Below are 23827 nucleotides of genomic sequence, written 5' to 3'. Positions count from 1 at the left end.
GTAAAAAATAAATGCAATTTCTTACTTGTAATGCCATGTCTGGCCACACGAAGTGCTGTTACAGAGAAGCATGGTTGGAAAAAACATAGAGCCCGGAGCCGTTTTATTCAAACATGTTCCATACAAAATTCTACAGCGCCACCTAGTGATGAAAATATTTAGTGCAGTGTTGTATTTTTTCACACATGAAAAACTCCTGGCCACATGTTAACGCCCTCCCTCCGGCCCCTCAAAAAAGATGTCACCTGATTATACTATTAATTTGTGTTCTCCTAAAATAGGACAATTGCGTTGTAAGCTTCAATGCTGAACAGGACAGATTTCTGTAAATACAATCTACGTACATCCCTGTGGAATATGTTGGTGCTACAGAAAAAATGAAAGTGAACAATTCTCCTCATTGTCATTTGCTGCAACACGTTTCTTTTTCCATTGTTGTTCTGAAGGTTAAATATTATCATCATCAGTTCTGGCTCCAGACGCCAGCACAGCTTTCACTTTCTGCTGAATATGACAAAATGCGTGAGCAGGGCGCAGACCTTCACGTACTATAGTGTCCAGAATAAAGTTGTGATGGTCCCTGTCACCCTCTCCACAGACGACCGTCAATTTGCAATAATCTTCTCATTCTCAGGTTTAATCAGATCTAATTGTTCCAGCATTTATCTTATTTTGCGATTCACAAGCACTCCTTCCATTGCTGGCACGCAGTTTTATTGTTTATTTGCCATCCCCAATGATGCAGATTGCCAAACCAAATCCCTATTAGAATTTCTCTCTGAATAAGATATGGAGAAGGGCTGGAAAATTTCCAAATGAATCTGTCAACAGCGGTAATCCATGGCTGCTTAGAATGCATGACTGGCTTACAGCTTTAAGGGACGCCGTGCCGCATAGCAAACACTAGGAAAATGAAGTCACTGTGGCTTGTGTTTAAAGGTATTGCCAATCCAATGGACTGCAAAGCATTATGGGAAGCTTTTATTGAAGAACCACTGAACCCCAATACTGAGTTTATCGGAGTATGTCCTTTCGTATCTCTGGAAGCCACAGATTGAAATCACAGGTGCACAGATCTACACCTATAGACATATGTACACACACACATGTATACTGCACCTTCCTATTGGATATAGAATCAGAGATAGATATTGCAAGTCTAGTCACTTACCACAGCAAGTCTCCCAGAGTGCCCAATTATAGTGCAAGCAGCAGTGCCCCATAAAAGTGCCTAACCGCTATAATGTCAGCTATCCACAATGACAGCTCCCCCTACCAGTGCCAACCAGCCATAGTGCCCCCAAGGTGTGTCAATGAGTAACAGTGACCCTAGTTTCACCGCCAGAACCTCCATAAGTGCAGCCAGCAAACAGTGCTAGGCAGCCAGAGTAGTGCTTTAACAGTCAGCCACAGTGCCCCAAAATGGTGTGCTATAGTGCCCCCATAACAGTGCTAGAAACCCATAATGTCTACATTCCATAACAGTCACTCAGAATGGGTACATGCAGTAACAGTGCCAGCCGCCATGCCCCATAACAGAGAATGTCAACTAGAGTATCCCGATAAAAGTGTCAGCCGCTATCGGTGCCCACAAAGTGCCAGCCAGCCAAAATGCCTCCCTACAGCTACCGACAGTCTTATTGACCAATATATTAGATAAACATCTACTGTTCTCTGCACCACGGCCGGAGCGGGTCAACCCAATACATTAACATCACTGTGTGCAATCCAATACCCAGAAAAGGTTTATAGGGGACGTCTCATGTATTTCATTTTAGTTGGATTATTAGATACAAGTCTGTGGAAGAAAAATAATGTAGCAGCTATGCTGCAATGAATGAGAGTTAAAGATCAAAGAAATGTCAATAGACTATAACATTCAAGAGATGGAGTAGAGCTCCTTCCCTCGAGACTAGATAGTGACAGGAGAGCTGTATACAGAACCTTGTTTGTATTTTGTTACTATCCTGCCTGATCTAGACTTCCAACAATACAATACTGCTGTCATTATATCCCCTACCCTCAAATGATAATAAAATGACTCTGCTCATCTTGTCCCAGTCTACACAGCACAACTGTCAGCCTATTGTGTCTGCTCTAGCGACCAAAGTGGAAACTGCAAGATTTCAATATATTTTTTAAAAAGAATGTGTTTATGATAAAAAAAAAACGAACCTATGTAGAATGTCATTTTATGATGATACATTTTCCACACCGTCTATAGTTACTGCTGGTAAAAGTTCAAAGATGAGCCTCCTCCAACCCCTTGTCTCCACCAAGACCTTAGACTAAAAATCAAACCATCTGAAGACACTTCCATATTAAACTGCACCAGGGTTCCCAAGATCTGTGGGTGATGGGCCGCATAGTAGCCACTGGGATAGATCTGTGATATATATATATACATGGGGTGGATTGTAATCAATATTTGTTTTGCTACAGAATTTTTAACTACATTCAAAACTTCTGTAATAAGACATTTTTGTTGGTATATATTGTATTTTTTATTAGAATATAAGTAAAATATCTGCTATATATGGGGCATTTTCAGCTCTGTGCCGCTTTGACTGATGTGCCGGGGTTGAATTTGAAAACTAGGACTTGGAGCCATTATAACAATAACCGTAAAATATCTGTGAAAATTCTTCAGAAGGAACTGACCAGCTGCAGCGACTATTTCATTTTACTTCAGATGTTCCCAGAACTGGCACATTGGAAAGAAAATACATTTTAGCATCTTTTCTCTTCTAGTCAGAGGGGATTAAAAACAGCTATTTCCACAGATATTTATTCCCACAATTATGGATGTCAAGGGATTTACCCATTCGTAAAGTGAAAATGTTTGATGCTCAAAGTGTCTCAAAAAAAGGAAAAAACATACACAGACCAAACAAGCTCTGCCATCCCAAATCTATTCAGAGATCTCCGAAGACTGATGGTTTGAAAAATATTTAATAATTTTTAATTCCCCAGTCATGCAATTATTTTTGATTGGTTTGTTAAACTCCATATCCCATCTATTTCCGACAGCAGCATAAAAAGGGGTAACAGCAGCATTTAGTGGGTGTTAGTTCCCGGAGGTATTTTGTCTACATGACTTGCACAATTTGGTTACAGCAGCAAAAAAAATATTAGCCAGAAAGTGTTATTTAAATTTTTGGATTTTTCTTACATATTTTTTTTGTATTGGTTTTAATACAAGTGATTATTTTTTTTTTTTTAAAACAGAGAGAAGATTAAAAAAAAAAACAAGAAAAGGGGGGATAGAGGAGAAGAAGGACAAAAAGGGGGTAAAGTAGAAAAAAGTACAAGAAGGGAGGAAGTGAAGAACAAGAACAAGAAAAGGGTAAATGAGAAGGGAAATAAAGAAATAGAAGAAGAAAGGGGTAAAAGAAGAAGAAGAAGAAGAAGAAGAAGAAGAAGAAGAAGAAGAAGAAGAAGAAGAAGAAGAAGAAGAAGAAGAAAAAGAAGAAGAAGAAGAAAAGGGTAAAAGAAGAAGAAGAAGAAAGTGGTAAAAGAAGAAGAAGAAGAAGAAGAAGAAGAAGAAGAAGAAGAAGAAGAAGAAGAAGAAGAAGAAGAAGAAGAAAGTAGTAGAAGTAGAAGAAGAAAGGGGTGGAAGAAGAATAAAAAGAATAAGAGAGGGGTAGAAGAAGGGGGAGAAAAAGAAGGAGGAGGAGAAGAAGAAAAAGAAGTAGAAATGGGTAGAAGAAAAAAAAGGAGGAGAAGAAGAAGAAGAAGGAGAAGAAGAAGAAGAAGAAGAAGAAGATGGGGAAGAAGAAGGAGGAGGAGGAGACGGAGAAGAAGAAGGAGGAGGAGGAGGAGAAGAAGAAGAAGGGGTAAAGGATAAGAAGAATAAGAAGGTGGTGAAGTAGAATAACAAGAATAAAAAGTAGTGAAGGAGAAGTAGAAAACAAAGGGGGTAATAAGAAGAAGAAGAAGAAGAAGAAGACGACGACGAAGAAGAGAATGAAGGAATGTTTTCTTTAATAAGATGAGCTCCCCATAATGTTCACTGCACATTCTTGTTTCTACCTTGATCCCCTAACTCAGTAAAATAAATATGAAAAGTGATATAAATTGAAAACCTCTCCCCCCCCCCCCACACTTTACTTAAAGGGAACCGGTCACCAGCATTTCACCTATTAAGCCAGCAATACCTGGTGGCAGTGGGTGAAAAATAATTTATATATTACCAAGAATTGCCTTCTTAGTCGGCTCTGTAGCTTTAGTATTCAGGTTTTTAGTGTTCCCGCACCGTATGCTAATGAGCATAAGAATCAAGTCTTCATTTGAAAAGAGTCAAATCTTCGTTCCTCGAGTCTTTCCGAGTTTCCCCGGCCTCTGTACTTTTGATTGACAGCTCCTCGCCTTCCCCAGCACACAAAATCCCGCGCTTGTGCATTAATGTCCTCCTCTGGTGTGCGCACAAAGGGACACCGGATTATTATGATAAAATGTGCAAAATGTTTGCAGACCGTTTTTCACAGTTATAGGAGGAGTTTAGGAGAGGGGATAACGGTAATGAACTTTTGATAGCAGCGGCCGGTGAGGGATAAGTGAAGTTCAATAGGTGAAATGCTGGTGACAGGTTCCCTTTAATGGTTGGGAGGCCATACAATCTACATTCACGACTTTCAGCTTCAAATTTTTCTTTCGCATAATAGAGTACATTTTTAAAGAGCAGTTTTGTGAGTCCCTGAATTGCCCTCAGTCATTTATCAGTTCAACTTTATTTTTAAAGCAGGGATGACATAGATACCTACTTAACAGGTTAAAAACCCTCCCATATCTCCACACCCTGGTAGATCCAGAGGTAGAAAATAATCCATCCTCAAATGGAATAGACCAATTTGCTACAGATTGGAAAATTTACATCCTGACCACCTACCGGCAATTGGACAGATCTCTGACCGATGTTCCACATTAATACTAGTAACCCTGTATGTTGTGTTTCTCTTTCAGCCACTATCAAATCCTGAGCGAGCCGGTTCCACACCTTCTTAGTTTGTAGACTAATGCTAATGATTTTGACTTTTCAGATTCAATTTATGTTGGGTTCTAAAAAGAAGTCACATTTATCGCACCGGCTTTCATAAGGGACATATTTATATAAAGAAATAAAATCGCCCCCTAGCCTTCTATAGGGTCAATAAATTCAATTTTGACAAGTGTTCCACATAACTGAGATCTTCCATACCTCTTAGTCATTTGTTTGCCCTTCTTTGAACTTTCTCCAACTCCCTCATTACCTTGGTAAGAACTGGAGCCCAAAACTGGACTGCATATTCAGAATGTGGCGGCACTAGAGCTTTATAAAGGGGTAAAAAATGCCTTCCCCTCTAGAAGACATGCCCTAATACAAGACAACGGGGGAAATGTATTAAGGCTTTTCAGGTGTAAATACTTTTGAGGCATTTGTGACTTTTCTACGCCAGAAAACTGTCATAGACCGAATAATAAATTCCCCCAACGTCTTGTTAGCTTTTGATGCAGCAGACTGTCATTGAGTGCTATCATTTAGTTTACTATCAGGAATTACACCGAAATCCATCTCCAGTGTGGAATAATCTGATCCAGTAAAGCATAGATGGCATGTTGTCCTAAAATGTATAACCTTACGCTTTCAATATCTCATCTTCCATTCTGCTGCTCATACAACCAGTTTATCCAATAACAATAAAACATCTTGTACATGACTGTATCTGTAACGCTGCTGAAAATGCCGATAAAGTTCTATATACATTTATAGCAGGTTATACAGTTATGGTCCAAGAACAGATCGCTGGGGCTCTACTTGACCATAAGCTCCAGCACGGGTTGTCATCTTTCCTGTACTTCTCATTGTGATATTTGCCTTGCTGTGCACTGATACATCCAAAAGGTCCCTCTGGCCAAATATAATAACACATGATAGTTGTGGGGCCCTGTCACAGATTTTGCATTTTGTACAAGGACCTTTAAATTACATATCTGCCCATTGTGAATCCAAATCTGCTTAAAGAAAATCGAGCATCTGTTAAATAATCTATAGGAAATAGCTGAGCTGGTTCTGCTTTACTATTACACTGGCTGAAGGGCGAGTCACCCTCCTTGTTCAGGGTGCCTGATTGGCTAAGGCCTCATGTGACATCGTTAACAGTGGTTTTGTGTATACGGTCATATTATTTCTAAGGAAACATTAATAGATGTTCCTACTCAAAGGGGCCTCTCCTGGTGATACATTTCCTTTTCATACATTAATATCATTCCAGCACATGATATGGACCCCAAATACCACCTACTCTCTGTCTGGAACCGACACTTTTCCTGCCCACCAGTCCTGATTACCGTATTTTTCGGACTATAGGACGCACCTGACTATAAGATGCACCCAGGTTTTAGACAACAAAATACTGGGGGAAAAAAAGAATCATTTTTTTACTACTTTTACAAAGCAAATTTTTTTTACATTGTACTTAATTTTTACTATTTTTTTACACTCCTGAAAATTTATATAACCTTTTTTCTTTACACATTTTATTAGTTCCCCTAGGGGACTTGAACCAGCGATCATTCATTAGATAGCTGGTACAATACACTGCAATACATGGATGAGTTACAGAAACAGTGTAACTCGCTCAGCTAAGCTGTTTCCGTAACTACTATTCAGTTCTATTTGAGTTACGGAAACAGCATAGCTCAGCGAGTTACGCTGTTTCCACAAATCGACCATGTACGCTGTTTTCGGAGCTGCAGAGTTCCGGAAACAGCGTAGTTTGCGGTGCTACGTTGTTTCCGTAACTCCCATTCTCTTCTATGGGAGTTATGGAAACAGCGTAGCTCAGTGAGCACTCGGCTGTTTCCGTAACTCCCGATCAGCTAACCAGGAAGTGGCCGGGAGACAGCGGAGCGAGTAAGATAGAACAGGGTTTAGGGGGCCCCCTTCTAGAGATAGGTGCGGGTCCCAGAGGTGGGACCCGCATCTATTTGACATTAATGACATATCCTGTGGATATATAAATGGGAACTCAGCACTCCAAGGTATTATGCAATAAGTGATATTTTATTTCACATATTGCGGAAAATAGTAATCCAAAAATAGGTTTAACGTTTCGGTCTATACATTCGACCTTCTTCAGACACGGATTATGTCCCTGGATATGGATATTCTGCGTTTGCGACCTCGGTAGCTGTTAGGTAACGGCGCATATCCTGTGGATATGTCATAAATGTCCTTCATTAGAAAACCCTATAAGTGCTGCGGTCGCTATTGACCACCGCATTTAACTAGTTAAACAGCCAGGAACAGCGCCATTGCTGTTCCTGGCTGTAAGAGCAGCATGTCAGCTGTAAAACACTGCTGACACCTGCAGTGTATGGAGCGGGCTCAGCGTGTGAGCCCGCTCCAAACATCATCCCCTCCCCGTTCCATGATGTGCCGGCACATCATGGGTCGGGAAGGGGTTAAGTAAGAAGCGGTCAGGGGGCCCGGCGGTGCCGGATCCCTTGACTGGCAACTATAAGACGCAGGGAGTTTTTAGCAAGATTTATTCTTGCTAAAAACTGTGTCTTATAGTCCAAAAAATACGGTAATTTGCTCCTATTAGTTATCAAGATGCACTGATAAGTTTATTAGTATTAATTGTTTTTAGTAGTAGTATTTTACTATTATTATTTTTTTTATTATTATTATTACTTTTATTATTATTATTATTATTATTAGTAGTAGTACTTTTATTAGTATTTTTATGTTTTTTATTTTCTTCTTATTATTATTATTACTTTTATTGCTATTTTTTTTAAATTATTATTATTATTTTTTATATTATTATTATTATTATTATTATTACTTTTAAGTATTTTTTATTTTATTATTATTTTGTACTTATAATAATAATAATTATTATGAATAATTTTATATGCGTTTTGTTCAGCTCATCCTAATAATTATCTTTCCAATTGCCCTGCAGTGTTCTCTTCCGGGTCAGTTGGCAGAATACAAATTAGAGTGAAACACACTGAGGCCTTTTTTCTTCTTTTGCAATATATTTATATATTTGTATATTTTATAATAATAATATTTTATTATCTTAAATAATCGATACATTTGCAACAATGTAACAGACAGTACATTTTTGGTTTTCCTGCTTTTATATTATATTAAAAATGTCATATTTTCCCATCCTCCCTCCGCTTCCTGATATATTCTATTGATGGCAGAGTTTATGTTGTCTATGAATCTAATTTTTTAAATTATTAATATATTCAAAATGATCCCTAACAATAAATAAATAAAGGGAAATCTGAGCTGCACAGTCTGCAAGATGAGAATTGACAGGAGCCCAAAGAGGATCCAAGGACAACGATGAAAAAGGTCTGAATGACAATGCAAGACGAGGGTCAATTCATGCAGAAAACGGTTTCCAAAATCCCAGCAAATTTGCAACATCTTAAAAGATCTTTCTAGACCACAGGGAAAATGTTGGATTTCTGCAAATATTGAGCGGATTTTTATTAACTCTTTGTTATTATTTGTCTGGTTTAAAAGAGTTTATTACATTAACAAGGAAATCGATGAGAAGACTTTAGGAACTGATGTAAAATAGACTAAATAGAGTCGTATTTACCAGAAGACAAATGAAATCAATCAACAGCAGGAAGGATTTGGAGTTTTTTCCTAATACACTTGATAAAGCTGCATTTTTTAATGTCTTTGATACAGAGCACCGTTTTCTTGTCCCTCATATATATATATATACACACGTGTACAAATCTCTGCTGCCTGTCGCCACCACTTGCTGAAGATCTGTATACACTTATATATGGCTCCAAGTGGCTGGAATAGTTGCATACCGATCGAGCCCAATCCACAGACCTCAAAGGGGCAGGAGCTTATGCAAATGTACCCACAGTCCGCATTTTTAGGGACTTTTGTGGTGTTTTGGGGTATGTCTTGGGTGATGCTTAAAATCTCCTGCGAATAGGGATTTAAATGTTGGAAGGTATGTTGTAGTCATCGACTATGCCCAACAGCGCCTCTTATCTCTCCAATAAAGGGAAAGGCGAGTATTCCCACACACTGACTACATTTAAAGTTTCAGCTACCGGGGAGAAAAAGATGGAAGCCCAGTTGTTTTTTAGAGGTCAATTTCGATTTGTTTTTAATATAATGGATCTGGCGTACCACGGGTAGCACCAAGAAGAGGACGTGTTTTCTTAGTCGTGCACCAACAAATTAAGGACATACGTATGTTAAAACGTAGCAGAGTTGACGCAGGAATTTCTGCGATTGTTCGCTACATCGGAACAGGCTTTGTAAAAACCATGAACATCCTTCATAATCGAGCCCCTTCAGATAAATGGAACGAATCAGCCACGTGTAAACTTAAGATGCCCAGACACATTAGATGACTCTCCCCAAAGACCAGATGTTGGGGGGTAAGAAGTATGGAGCATGGTGGATTTCAACGCGCCTGATCCTTTGTTCCCACGGAAGATAAATTGCTGGCAGAGGCGTCCTGCGGTGGCTTATTCACCATTGAAAACACATGCACGCTTGGCTGGCCGCATGCGCATGTGTGTGGGGGAGTCGCGAGGAATGGCTGCCGCTGAACTAACGTATGGCCGACAGATGTCTTAAGTGTATGGCCACTTATACTCATAAAAAACAGGCACCTCTCACAGACATTGCCCAGATAATGTTGGCATTGCACAGCTGCTTTCAGCGTCACCCACATCTGGATACTACATATGAGAGGCTCTTAGTACTGGACTGACAAAGAGAAGGATTGACTCTACCCCGAGAATTTCTCAGATTATGAGATGTGTTTAGATTTACACTCAGGACATTTTATTAGATCTGTAACAACCAATTGAACTGTGTTATGGCCAAGTCTCTAGTACAGTGGCGCAGCTATAGGGGTCGCAGCGGTCCTGGAAGAAGACTCCAGGTGAGCTGCAGAGTGGGCCCATAATGTACTGTGTTGTGCTGTCTGTGTTTGCGGTGGAGAGAGGAGAGGGGGCCGTTAAATTACAGCCCCCCTCTCTCTCCACCGCAAACTGCACAATACAATACATTACAAACTGTGGGTCGCGTCCCCCTGGGGTGTTGTGTGAAGACCTACGGGGGTCGCAAGTCACTCACCAAGGTCCCGGTTCTATTCAATGCTGGAGCAATGAGCTGACGGCTCCTTGCTCCAACATTCACTGAGCCCTGAGCAGCTCGACGCAGACAAGTGCAGCGTAGCAACATCATCGCGCCAGTGTGCGCCGAGTCACTCATAGCACAGACCAAAGGAGGGGAAGGATCCTCCACCCGGCATAAGAACGGGGATAGGTAAATCATGTTATTATTTTTCTATTATGCACATATGGCTGCATTATACTCTATGGGATGCATTATACGTTATGGGGGGCTGATATGTGGGGCAACATACTGTACGGAGGGTTCATATGAGTGGGCATTATACTGTATGAGGAGCTGATATGGGGGGCATTATACTGTATGAGGAGCTGATATAGGGGGCATTATACTGTATGAAGAGCTGATATGGGGGGCATTATACTGTATGAGGAGCTGATATAGGGGGCATTATACTGTATGAGGAGCTGATATAGGGGGCATTATACTGTATGAGGAGCTGATATGGGGGGCATTATACTGTATGAGGAGCTGATATGGGGGGCATTATACTGTATGAGGAGCTGATATGGGGGGCATTATACTGTATGAGGAGCTGATATGGGGGGCATTATACTGTATGGCGAGCTTATATGGGGGGCACTATACTGTAAGGGGGCAGCTATGTGGGGCATTATACTGTATGGGGAGCGGATATGGGGGGCACTATACTGTATGGGGGCAGCTATGTGGGGCATTATACTGTGGGGGCTGATATGGGGAGCATTATACTGTATGGGGGCAGCTATGTGGGGCATTATACTGTATGGGAACATTATACTGTACAGAGGGCTGATATGGGGGCATTATACTGTATGGGGAGCGGATATGGGGGGCACTATACTGTATGGGGGCAGCTATATGGGGCATTATACTGTGGGGGTTGATATGGGGGGACATTATAATGTGGGAGCATCCATGGGGGCTGTTTGGTAAGGCGGCTGGGCATAGGCGCCCGCACGGATTTGGTGGTGTTGGGGAGGGCTAGGTGGGGCCCAAGCTGAATTCTTGCACCAGGACCCATGAGCCTCTAGCTACGCCCCTGCTCTAGTATTCAGTTTATTTTTAGCATGAAGGAATCCACATGGCGGAAAATCAGCAGTTCATCCATCGACTAAATGTCAGCTATAGGCTATGAGATAGGGATTTATGGGACAAACTGCAGCTCTAGTCTGTTTAGGCAGTTACTATGATAAAAATTTACATCAATCAAAATATTTTTATTTGTAATAGTCTGGATCACAGTTTTTCACAGTAGAAAATGTTGTTTTTAAATATGGCGCCGACTTGTGACAAATTAGTCCACAAGAGCACAAATAAGATGATGGGTGTGGGTGGGAGTGTAGTGGGGACATGGATCAGATAGCAGAATAACAATTTGGGTGCAATGAATTATGATTATTATTATTTATTTTGTATTATTATTGTTATTATTATTTTTTATCATTATTATTATTATTATTAATATGCATTTATTGTGTATTATTATTTATTTTCTATTATTATTTATTTTGATTTATTATTGTTATTAGTATTATGTATTTATTGTTTATTATTATTATAATTTATTGTGTATTCTTTTAATTTATTTAATATTATTATTATTGATATTAATAATAATAATAATATTTATTTAGTATTACACTTTTTATATTATTATTTATTTTGTATTATTACAATTTGCTGTATATTATTATTATATTAGTAGTAGTAGTTGTATGTATTTATTATTATTATTATTTATTGTGTATTATTATTATTATTCTAATATTACATATACTAAAGATTAATTTGTCACTTCTTACGACGTCTCATAGTAACACTCCTATATAAGACAACTTCACGATATCACCATGAGTTACGCCGTAAGCTCTGCTACATCTGTACATCACTGTATTAATCTTCTTGCACGCTGTGACCTTGAAATATAACTTGGATCATAGACTTATTGCAGAATGATTACTAATTGAAAGGCAATCTAAAAATAATTTGTCATTCATGATCAATAATTGAAAGGATCAATACTGGACAATAAATGTCAGTCCACACAAATGTATATAACACGACTGCCCTGCAATATAATCACCGCCAGCAAATGAAATAACCTAAAGGGGATATTCACTTTTTTTTCTATGTCCCTTTGCTGCAGTCCTGGGATGTAGCTGTTGTATAAGGGGAGCCCCAGGTCCCCTATGTCTCTCAAGAGATGTACATGACACATGATGTTGACTAGGACTCAGGAACTTTAATTAAGCACTGGCTCTGCTACATTTGCTATACAAGTATTTGCTATGCTGTACATTAAATGCCTCATAAACATGGCAGAGCCATGTAATGGAGCCTGTAAGAGGTGGGTGTGTACAACTCTCATGCAAACCTACATGTCTCCATGGTTACAGACTACAAACAAACCCTGTGTAGTCTGATCCTGCAGTCATGTGTAACTCCACTCACCTCTTCTTCATCACCTACAGAATCAAATAAAAGGACAGATAGAAGAGAGTAACACATGTATGACTGCACGATCAGACTACAAAGGCTTTTATATAGTCTGTAACCATGGAAACACATAGCTGTGCATAGGAGTTGCAGACACAAAAAAAGACTATTTGCAAGTTGCTTTTTTTTATTGTAGATGCATTAGGGCAATAGAAAAATATTTGCAAAAGTCTACACGCCCTTTATCTATACCTTCCATTATGACACAGATTCTGTACTTATAGTTACAAACTTTTACAGGCAAATAAAAATCCTGCGTTGATTTTTTTTTTCTTCTCACGCTGAACTTTCTCTGTAATGTGATTTATTTTTCTGAGTCTCGAGCCCTTGAACTTACTTTAGGTTTTACAGCCGCTAAGACAGCTCTGGTTAATAAGAACTATTTCGTTAGCATACACTTTTTTTGAAGGGAAAAGACATAGCAAAAAAAAAAAAAAATGAAGGTTCAGTGGGAAGACATGAGCTTATAAATGCAGGTTATCCCCATTTTCTTCTTTGACAGCAAATGACAACGGGGGGAAAAGATCAAAGGCTTTAGGAAGTTTTACAAGAAGTGCAGCGAGTCCGCAATCACCGAACCTTTCTGATATTTAATTGAAAAAAAGAACAAAGTATTTTCCATTTCATAAGTTGATGTGACCTTAACTGTCTTAAATGTGCCTGCAGCACGCCGGAAGGAAACATCACTAACAAGCTCGAGAGCTGCTCAACCTCTCGCTCATCCCCGTCCCTCGTCTAGCGCTTCTTTACAGACAGTACTTAAAGTGGCAGCGGCCGCGTCTCCGCGCTTTCTTCCCTCTCCCAATAAGTCTGAGGTTCTTATGATTTCTCAGGTTTGGTAGGAGCAGGTGCGTCTTTTAATATACTGTAGTTTTCTCGACATAAAGGGAATTTTTTCCAATATAATAATAATCTTTAGTTATATAACACCAACATATTCCCCAGCGCATTACAATTGGGGAAGTAACAAGCAAAAAATAGAAGTAATCATTAGATAAACAAAAAGAGAGAGGTACCTGGCCATAAGAGCTTACAGTCTGGAGAAAAGAGGACCTCGCTGACCATAAGAGCTTAAAATCCACCATTGAAAGGGCCACACTGACCATAAGAGCTTACACTCCCCAGGAGAGAGGACTCCGCTGACCATAAGAGCTTACATTCTACAGGAGAGAGGACCCCGCTGACCATAAGAGCTTACACTCCCCAAGAAAGAGATCCCTGACCATAAGAGCTTGGATTCTACATTGGAGAAGTTCCTGAGAATTTGAACTTACACTCTACAGGAGTGAGGTCCCAGCCCAGAAGAGCTTACAATAGGTACATGGTACTACTTTTTCCAGGGCAGTAGCCACATGTCTTGGTAAGAGGGAATATAAATAGTTACAAGAACCCGTCACCGGACACGGGGCCACACCGTCCATAAGGCGAGATGAGCTTCTCGCCTCATGCGGTGGCCTGTGCCTCTCCGAGGGGGTGAACTCACCACTGAAACTAGCCGCCGCCACCCCCTCCTGCAGTATAATTGTACCTGCGTGGACTGGACACAGATACAATTACATGCATAAGCGCTGGCAGGTCTGCTGAGGCGTTCCACCCCAGCAGATCTGCTTAGAAGAGAGCAGGCCTGCATTGCAAAAGGACGGTGTGGGAACGGGCTCGGGTGAGAATGTAACGTTTTTTGTTTCATTAAACGTTTGAGTGGCTATATATAGGGCACTATCGACAGGGGGGCTATATGTTGGGAACTATCTACAGGGGGGCTACATGTAGGGCACTAACTACAGGGGGCTATATGTGGGGCACTATCTACATGGGGGGCTATATGTGGGGCTCAATCTACAGGGGGCTATATGTAGGGCACTATCTAGAGGGAGGCTATATGTGGGGCACTTTCTACATGGGGGCTATATTTGGGGCTCTATCTACAGAGGGGGCTATATGTGGCACTATATACAGGGGGCTATGTGTGGGGCACTATCTACAGGTGGGCTGTATGTGAGGCACTATATACTGGGGGCGTTATATGTGGGGCACCATCTACAGAGGGCTATATGTGGGGAACTATCCACAGGGGGCTCTATCTACACAGGGCTATGTGTGGGACACTATCTACTGGAGGGCTATATGTGTGGCACTATCTACAGTGGGCTATATGTGGGGCACTATCTACAGGGGGCTGTATGTGGGGCACACCCTACAGGGGCTACTATCTACAGGGGATATATGTGGGCCACTATCTACAGTGGGATCTATGTAGGGAACTATTTATAGGGGGCTGTATGGGGGGCACTATATACGGGAGGCTCTATAACTATGTATGTGAAGCACTGCCTACATGGGGCTCTATGTGGGACACTGTCTACAGGGGGCTCTATGTGGGGCACTGTCTACAGGGGGCTCTATGGGGGTACTATCTACTCACTGTGTGTGGGACATATTGTATGGTGCTATTATAATCACGGACACAGTGTATGGTGCTATTACAATCAGGAGCACAGTATATGGTGCTATCGTAATTAGATGTGCAGTGTATGGCGCTATTATATTTAGGGGTGTAGTGTGTGGCACCATGAGAATTTTATCTTTGTTTAAAGGGGCAGAAATGCTTGAAAAGTGAGAAGCTGAAGACATCTGAGTGACAAATTGCAGAAATGGGCCGTGGCCAGAAAAAAATCATCATAGAGGTCTGGACCGGATGGAGAAGAAATGAGAAAAAGAACAACTAGAATCTGAAAAGACATCACCTGTGAGTCACTCAATGTAAATGTTTATTCTGCCTCTGATCAGCACTGTAGTCACTGTATAAACTGCAGCGCGATGATCGGTGGTATGATTTATTTTTGTGAAACAGCAACTCCTAGCATATCCTTACCATTGTTCGAGCCATGCTGGGTGCTGTAGTTTTACACTGTAAAAACCAATACGGGTGGCACTAAATTTGTCTACATAATAACTAGATCTCTGTACTGAGCTGTATTTGTGCTGGTGTTGTATTTATGTACTGAGCTTGGTTCCACTACTGTATTTATGTACTGAGCTTTGTTCTGGTGCTGTATATATGTAATGAGCTTGGTTTTGGTGTTGTATTTATATACTGAGCTTTGTTCTGGTGCTGTATATATATAATGAGCTTGGTTCTGGTGCTTTATTTATGCACTGAGCTTGGTTTTGGCACTGTTTATATGTACTAAACTTGGTGAAGTGCATGAAGAGTTTGGTAAACAGAGGTAAGTTCAGATATACATGACGGTGCAGCATTGTGAAGAACTTCATAAACTTTGAGGATAATTTTGAAATTAAATCTACAAGAAAAAGGCAACCAGTTTAATGAGCGGCAGAGAGCAGTGACTTTAGTACAACCACTAAACATAGAAATCACACTGGCTGCTGCATTCTTGATGGATTGAAGCAGACATTTTTTTGTGGAATCAAGATTTTTTTTACTTCCAATGGCTTACCACAGACCAGTCTAATACTAACATTGTTGTTGTTGTTATTATTATTATTGTTATTATGAGATAGATAGATAGATAGATAGATAGATAGATAGATAGATAGATATTAGATAGATAGATAGATAGATAGATAGATAGATAGATAGATAGATAGATAGATATGAGATAGATCGATAGATAGATAGATAGATAGATAGATAGATAGATAGATATTAGATAGATAGATAGATAGATAGATAGATAGATAGATAGATAGATAGATAGAAAGATAGGACGTAGATAGATAGATAGATAGATGACTGGTGTGCTTTTTTTTTCTTTTTGGCCTCAAGCTCTGCTGCCCTTCCCAGGATCTCTGTCTTCACTGTCGGCAGCCGATGTCCATCTGTGCAGAAACATATTTAAACCACTGACCAAATTAATCATGTAACTTTGCTTTTTATTTATATTTAACTTCCAGGCAATTTGCTCATCAGATCACTAAGCACAATATACGGCAGCATTCCGCATTCATGAGCAGGAGGCAATACGCTATCATATTAACCAAGACATATGGCAGGAAGATCGAGACATGGATCGCCATAATGCTGCATTATTCTCCATGTAGAAGAAAAATACACATAGAAATGTCTTCATAATCATCGATGGACCGATTAGGTTCACACTGGAGTTTTTTCTTAGTTTTCAAAACTGATAAAAATAGACATTGATAAAAAGAAATAGAAAAAATGGGAACACAATGAATCCTGTAAAAAAAAAAAACAAAACAACAAAAAACTGATCAGGACGGAACTGATAAACACACGTGCAGTTCGGCCTCGGTGCGAATCCCATTGAAATGAATAGGATCCTTCACCGGCATAATATCCGTTTATTAACTTTTTTAATGATAATGATAAACGGATCCCATTCCTTTCTATGGGACTAAGGCTCATGTACATGGGAATATTATGGTTCCATACAACCTCCAAGTTGTACAGAGGCCAAATACGGCGTCTATAGAAATCTATGAGGTATAGAGGTCCATGGGCCGAACTCTACCTCTATAAGTCTGATATAGGGTAAGTCTGATTTAATTTATATGGAAGCTTCTTCTGTTGGATAATAATAATAATAATAATAATAATAATAATAATAATAATCTTTATTTATATAGCGCCAACATATTACGCAGCACTTTACAATTTAGAGGGAAAATGAAACAAACAATATCAGACATTACATAGTGACAAAGTTCATTTACATTTCGAACAAGAGGAGTGAGGACCCTGATCGCAAGAGCTTACAATCTATGAGAGGATCCTACTCGCAAGAGCTTACAATATATGAGAGGATCCTGCTCGCAAGAGCTTACAATCTATGAGGAAATAAGGGAGACACAAAGTGTAACAGTGTTTGCTCAGTACATCGCTCCTCCATTTTTTTATGCACATGGGGTGGTAACATAAAGCTGCATGAGCCGGTCACCAGCCAGTATCCGCGTATGACGGACATGAAGAGAAGGAGTGTGAGGGAATCTTATTCTGATGATTTATCTATAAGGAGGGCCATGGAAAGGAGTCAGATTAGGGAATGTTATAGGCCTGTCTAAATAGATGTGTTTTCAGCGCACGTTTAAAACTGTGGATATTGGGAATTAATCGGATTGTCTGGGGTAGCGCATTCCAGAGGACGGGTGCAGCACGAGAGAAATCCTGGAGACGGGAGTGGGAGGTTCGGATTATGGAGGATTTTAATCTAAGGTTGTTGGCAGGACGTAGAGCCTGAGTAGGGTGGTAGACAGAGATGAGGGAGGAGATGTAAGGAGGTGCAGCACTGGGGAGAGCGTCGTGGGAGAGAGGAATAAGTTTGAATTTTATTCTGAACGGGATGGGCAACCAGTGCAGTGACTGGCACAGATTAGAGGCGTTGGTCTAGCGGTTGGCCATAAAGATGAGCCTGGCTGCTGCATTGAGGATAGATTGGAGAGGGGAGAGTTTGGTGAGGGGAAGACCGACTAGTAATGAGTTACAGTAGTCAAGACGAGAGTGAATCAGAGCAACAATGAGAGTTTTGGCAGTTTCCTCCGTAAGAAAAGAGCGGATTCTGGAGATATTTTTGAGGTGAAAATGACAGGAGCGTGAAAGTGATTGAATGTGAGGAGTAAAGGAAAGATCTGAGTCAAAAATAACCATGAGATAGTGGGCGTGCTGCTTAGGAGTTATGATAGTGATAGAGACAGCGGGCGTGCTGCTTAGGAGTTATGATAGTGATAGAGACAGCGGGCGTGCTGCTTAGGAGTGATGGTAGTGATAGAGACAGCGGGCGTGCTGCTTAGGAGTGATGGTAGTGATAGAGACAGCGGGTGTGCTGCTTAGGAGTTATGATAATGATAGAGACAGCGGGCGTGCTGCTTAGGAGTTATGATAGTGATAGAGACAGCGGGCGTGCTGCTTAGGAGTGATGGTAGTGATAGAGACAGCGGGCGTGCTGCTTAGGAGTTATGGTAGTGATAGAGACAGCGGGAGTGCTGCTTAGGAGTTATGATAGTGATAGAGACAGCGGGCGTGCTGCTTAGGAGTTATGATAGTGATAGAGACAGCGGGCGTGCTGCTTAGGAGTTATGGTAGTGATAGAGACAGCAGGCTTTCTGCTTAGGAGTGATGGTAGTGATAGAGACAGCGGGCGTGCTGCTTAGGAGTGATGATAGTGATAGAGACAGCGGGCGTGCTGCTTAGGAGTGATGGTAGTGATAGAGACAGCGGGCGTGCTGCTTAGGAGTTACGATAGTGATAGAAACAGCGGGCGTGCTGCTTAGGAGTGATGGTAGTGATAGAGACAGCGGGCGTGCTGCTTAGGAGTTATGTTGGTGATAGAGACAGCGGGCGTGCTGCTTAGGAGTTATGGTAGTGATAGAGACAGCGGGCATGCTGCTTAGGAGTTATGGTAGTGATAGAGACAGCGGGCGTGCTGCTTAGGAGTTATGTTGGTGATAGAGGCAGCGGGCGTGCTGCTTAGGAGTTATGATAGTGATAGAGACAGCGGGCGTGCTGCTTAAGAGTGATGGTAGTGAGAGAGACAGCGGGCGTGCTGCTTAGGAGTTATGTTGGTGATAGAGACAGCGGGCGTGCTGCTTAGGAGTTATGGTAGTGATAGAGACAGCGGGCGTGCTGCTTAGGAGTTATGGTAGTGATAGAGACAGCGGGCGTGCTGCTTAGGAGTTATGTTGGTGATAGAGGCAGCGGGCGTGCTGCTTAGGAGTTATGGTAGTGATAGAGACAGCGGGCGTGCTGTTTAGGACTTATGGTAGTGATAGAGACAGCGGGCATGCTGCTTAGGAGTTACGATAGTGATAGAGACAGCGGGCGTGCTGCTTAGGAGTGATGGTAGTGATAGAGACAGCGGGCGTGCTGCTTAGGAGTTATGGTAGTGATAGAGACAGCGGGCGTGCTGCTTAGGAGTTATGGTATTGATAGAGACAGCGGGCGTGCTGCTTAGGAGTTATGATAGTGATAGAGACAGCGGGCGTGCTGCTTAGGAGTTATGGTAGTGATAGAGACAGCGGGCGTGCTGCTTAGGAGTTATGGTATTGATAGAGACAGCGGGCGTGCTGCTTAGGAGTTATGATAGTGATAGAGACAGTGGGCGTGCTGCCCAGGAGTTATGGTAGTGATAGAGACAGCGGGCGTGCTGCTTAGGAGTTATGGTAGTGATAGAGACAGCGGGCGTGCTGCTTAGGAGTTATGGTAGTGATAGAGACTGCGGGCGTGCTGCTTAGGAGTTATTATAGTGATAGAGACAGCGGGCGTGCTGCTTAGAAGTTATGATAGTGATAGAGACAGCGGGCGTGCTGCTTAGGAGTTATGATAGTGATAGAGACAGCAGGCGTGCTGCTTAGGAGTTATGATAGTGATAGAGACAGCGGGTGTGCTGCTTAGGAGTTATGATAGTGATAGAGACAGTGGGCGTGCTGCTTAGGAGTGATGGTAGTGATAGAGACAGCGGGCGTGCTGCTTAGGAGTTATGGTAGTGATAGAGACAGCGGGCGTGCTGCTTAGGAGTTATGATAGTGATAGAGACAATGGGTGTGCTGCTTAGGAGTGATGGTAGTGATAGAGACAGGGGGTGTGCTGCTTAGGAGTGATGATAGTGATAGAGACAGTGGGCGTGCTGCTTAGGAGTTATGGTAGTGATAGAGACAGCGGGCGTGCTGCTTAGGAGTTATGGTAGTGATAGAAACAGTCGGCGTGCTGCTTAGGAGTTATGGTAGTGATAGAGACAGCGGGCGTGCTGCTTAGGAGTGATGATAGTGATAGAGACAGCGGGCGTGCTGCTTAGGAGTGATGGTAGTGATAGAGACAGCGGGCGTGCTGCTTAGGAGTGATGATAGTGATAGAGACAGCGGGCGTGCTGCTTAGGAGTTATGGTAGTGATAGAGACAGCGGGCGTGCTGCTTAGGAGTTATGGTAGTGATAGAGACAGCGGGTGTGCTGCTTAGGAGTTATGATAGTGATAGAGACAGGGGGCGTGCTGCTTAGGAGTTATGATAGTGATAGAGACAGGGAGCGTGCTGCTTAGGAGGTATGGTAGTGATAGAGACAACGGGCGTGCTGCTTAGGCGTTATGATAGTGATAGAGACAGCGGGCGTGCTGCTTAGGAGTTATGGTAGTGATAGAGACAGCGGGCGTGCTGCTTAGGAGTGATGGTAGTGATAGAGCCAGCGGGCGTGCTGCTTAGGAGTGATGGTAGTGATAGAGACAGCGGGCGTGCTGCCCAGGGGAGATGATAGTGATAGAGACAGCGGGCGTGCTGCTTAGGAGTTACGATAGTGATAGAAACAGCGGGCGTGCTGCTTAGGAGTGATGGTAGTGATAGAGACAGCGTGCGTGCTGCTTAGGAGTTATGGTAGTGATAGAGACAGCGGGCGTGCTGCTTAGGAGTGATGGTAGTGATAGAGACAGCGGGTGTGCTGCTTAGGAGTGATGGTAGTGATAGAGACAGCGTGCGTGCTGCTTAGGAGTTATTATAGTGATAGAGACAGCGGGTGTGCTGCTTAGAAGTTATGATAGTGATAGAGACAGCGAGCGTGCTGCTTAGGAGTTATGATAGTGATAGAGACAGCGGGCGTGCTGCTTAGGAGTTATGATAGTGATAGAGACAGGGAGCGTGCTGCTTAGGAGGTATGGTAGTGATAGAGACAACGGGCGAGCTGCTTAGGCGTTATGATAGTGATAGAGACAGTGGGCGTGCTGCTTAGGAGTTATGATAGTGATAGAGACAGTGGGTGTGCTGCTTAGGAGTGATGGTAGTGATAGAGACAGCGGGCGTGCTGCTTAGGAGTTATGGTAGTGATAGAGACAGCAGGCTTTCTGCTTAGGAGTGATGGTAGTGATAGAGACAGCGGGCGTGCTGCTTAGGAGTGATGATAGTGATAGAGACAAAGGGGCGTGCTGCTTAGGAGTTATGATAGTGATAGAGACAGCAGGCGTGCTGCTTAGGAGTTACTATAGTGATAGAAACAGCGGGCGTGCTGCTTAGGAGTGATGGTAGTGATAGAGACAGCGGGCGTGCTGCTTAGGAGTTATGTTGGTGATAGAAACAGCGGGCGTGCTGCTTAGGAGTTATGGTAGTGATGCAGACAGCAGGCGTGCTGCTTAGGAGTTATGGTAGTGATAGAGACAGCGAGCGTGCTGCTTAGGAGTTATGTTGGTGATAGAGGCAGCGGGCGTGCTGCTTAGGAGTTATGATAGTGATAGAGACAGCGGGCGTGCTGCTTAGGAGTGATGGTAGTGATAGAGACAGCGGGCGTGCTGCTTAGGAGTTATATTGGTGATAGAGACAGCGGGCGTGCTGCTTAGGAGTTATGGTAGTGATAGAGACAGCGGGCGTGCTGCTTAGGAGTTATGTTGGTGATAGAGGCAGCGGGCGTGCTGCTTAGGAGTTATGGTAGTGATAGAGACAGCGGGCGTGCTGTTTAGGACTTATGGTAGTGATAGAGACAGCGGGCGTGCTGCTTAGGAGTTATGGTAGTGATAGAGACAGCGGGTGTGCTGCTTAGGAGTGATGGTAGTGATAGAGACAGCGGGCGTGCTGCTTAGGAGTGATGGTAGTGATAGAGACAGCGGGTGTGCTGCTTAGGAGTTACGATAGTGATAGAGACAGCGGGCGTGCTGCTTAGGAGTGATGGTAGTGATAGAGACAGCGGGCGTGCTGCTTAGGAGTGATGGTAGTGATAGAGACAGCGGGCGTGCTGCCCAGGGGAGATGATAGTGATAGAGACAGCGGGCGTGCTGCTTAGGAGTTACGATAGTGATAGAAACAGCGGGCGTGCTGCTTAGGAGTGATGGTAGTGATAGAGACAGCGTGCGTGCTGCTTAGGAGTTATGGTAGTGATAGAGACAGCGGGTGTGCTGCTTAGGAGTGATGGTAGTGATAGAGACAGCGGGTGTGCTGCTTAGGAGTGATGGTAGTGATAGAGACAGCGTGCGTGCTGCTTAGGAGTGATGGTAGTGATAGAGACAGCGGGCGTGCTGCTTAGGAGTGATGGTAGTGATAGAGACAGCGGGTGTGCTGCTTAGGAGTGATGGTAGTGATAGAGACAGCGGGCGTGCTGCTTAGGAGTGATGGTAGTGATAGAGACAGCGGGCGTGCTGCTTAGGAGTTATGTTGGTGATAGAGACAGCGGGCATGCTGCTTAGGACTTATGGTAGTGATAGAGACAGCGGGCGTGCTGCTTAGGAGTGATGGTAGTGATAGAGACAGCGGGCGTGCTGCTTAGGAGTTATGGTGGTGATAGAGACAGCGGGCGTGCTGCTTAGGAGTTATGGTGGTGATAGAGACAGCGGGCGTGCTGCCCAGGGGTGATGATAGTGATAGAGACAGCGGGCGTGCTGCTTAGGAGTGATGGTAGTGATAGAGACAGCGGGCGTGCTGCTTAGGAGTGATGGTAGTGATAGAGACAGCGTGCGTGCTGCTTAGGAGTTATGGTAGTGATAGAGACAGCGGGCGTGCTGCTTAGGAGTGATGGTAGTGATAGAGACAGCGGGCGTGCTGCTTAGGAGTTATGGTGGTGATAGAGACAGCGGGCGTGCTGCTTAGGAGTTATGGTGGTGATAGAGACAGCGGGCGTGCTGCCCAGGGGTGATGATAGTGATAGAGATAGCGGGCGTGCTGCTTAGGAGTGATGGTAGTGATAGAGACAGCGGGCGTGCTGCTTAGGAGTGATGGTAGAGATAGAGACAGCGTGCGTGCTGCTTAGGAGTTATGGTAGTGATAGAGACAGCGGGCGTGCTGCTTAGGAGTTATGGTGGTGATAGAGACAGCGGGCGTGCTGCTTAGGAGTTATGGTGGTGATAGAGACAGCGGGCGTGCTGCTTAGGAGTTATGGTGGTGATAGAGACAGCGGGCGTGCTGCTTAGGAGTTATTGTGGTGATAGAGACAGCGGGCGTGCTGCTTAGGAGTTATTGTGGTGATAGAGACAGCGGGCGTGCTGCTTAGGAGTTATGGTGGTGATAGAGACAGCGGGCGTGCTGCTTAGGAGTTATTGTGGTGATAGAGACAGCGGGCATGCTGCTTAGGAGTTATTGTGGTGATAGAGACAGTTAAAGTATCTTGACACTGTACAGTATTTCATGCGTTGAGATAAAGATGGCTACATCTGCAGCTTTTCGTCCCCCAGGATGATGCCCAAGAAGGTTTGTCGTGTCTGCGGTTTAAACGTCATGTTTGCACTG

This window comes from Rhinoderma darwinii, chromosome 8 (genome assembly GCF_050947455.1).
Source record: "Rhinoderma darwinii isolate aRhiDar2 chromosome 8, aRhiDar2.hap1, whole genome shotgun sequence".
Taxonomy (NCBI): Eukaryota; Metazoa; Chordata; class Amphibia; order Anura; family Rhinodermatidae; genus Rhinoderma; species Rhinoderma darwinii.
The sequence above is the reverse complement of the archived record's forward strand: the minus strand, read 5'-3'. Positions refer to the sequence as shown.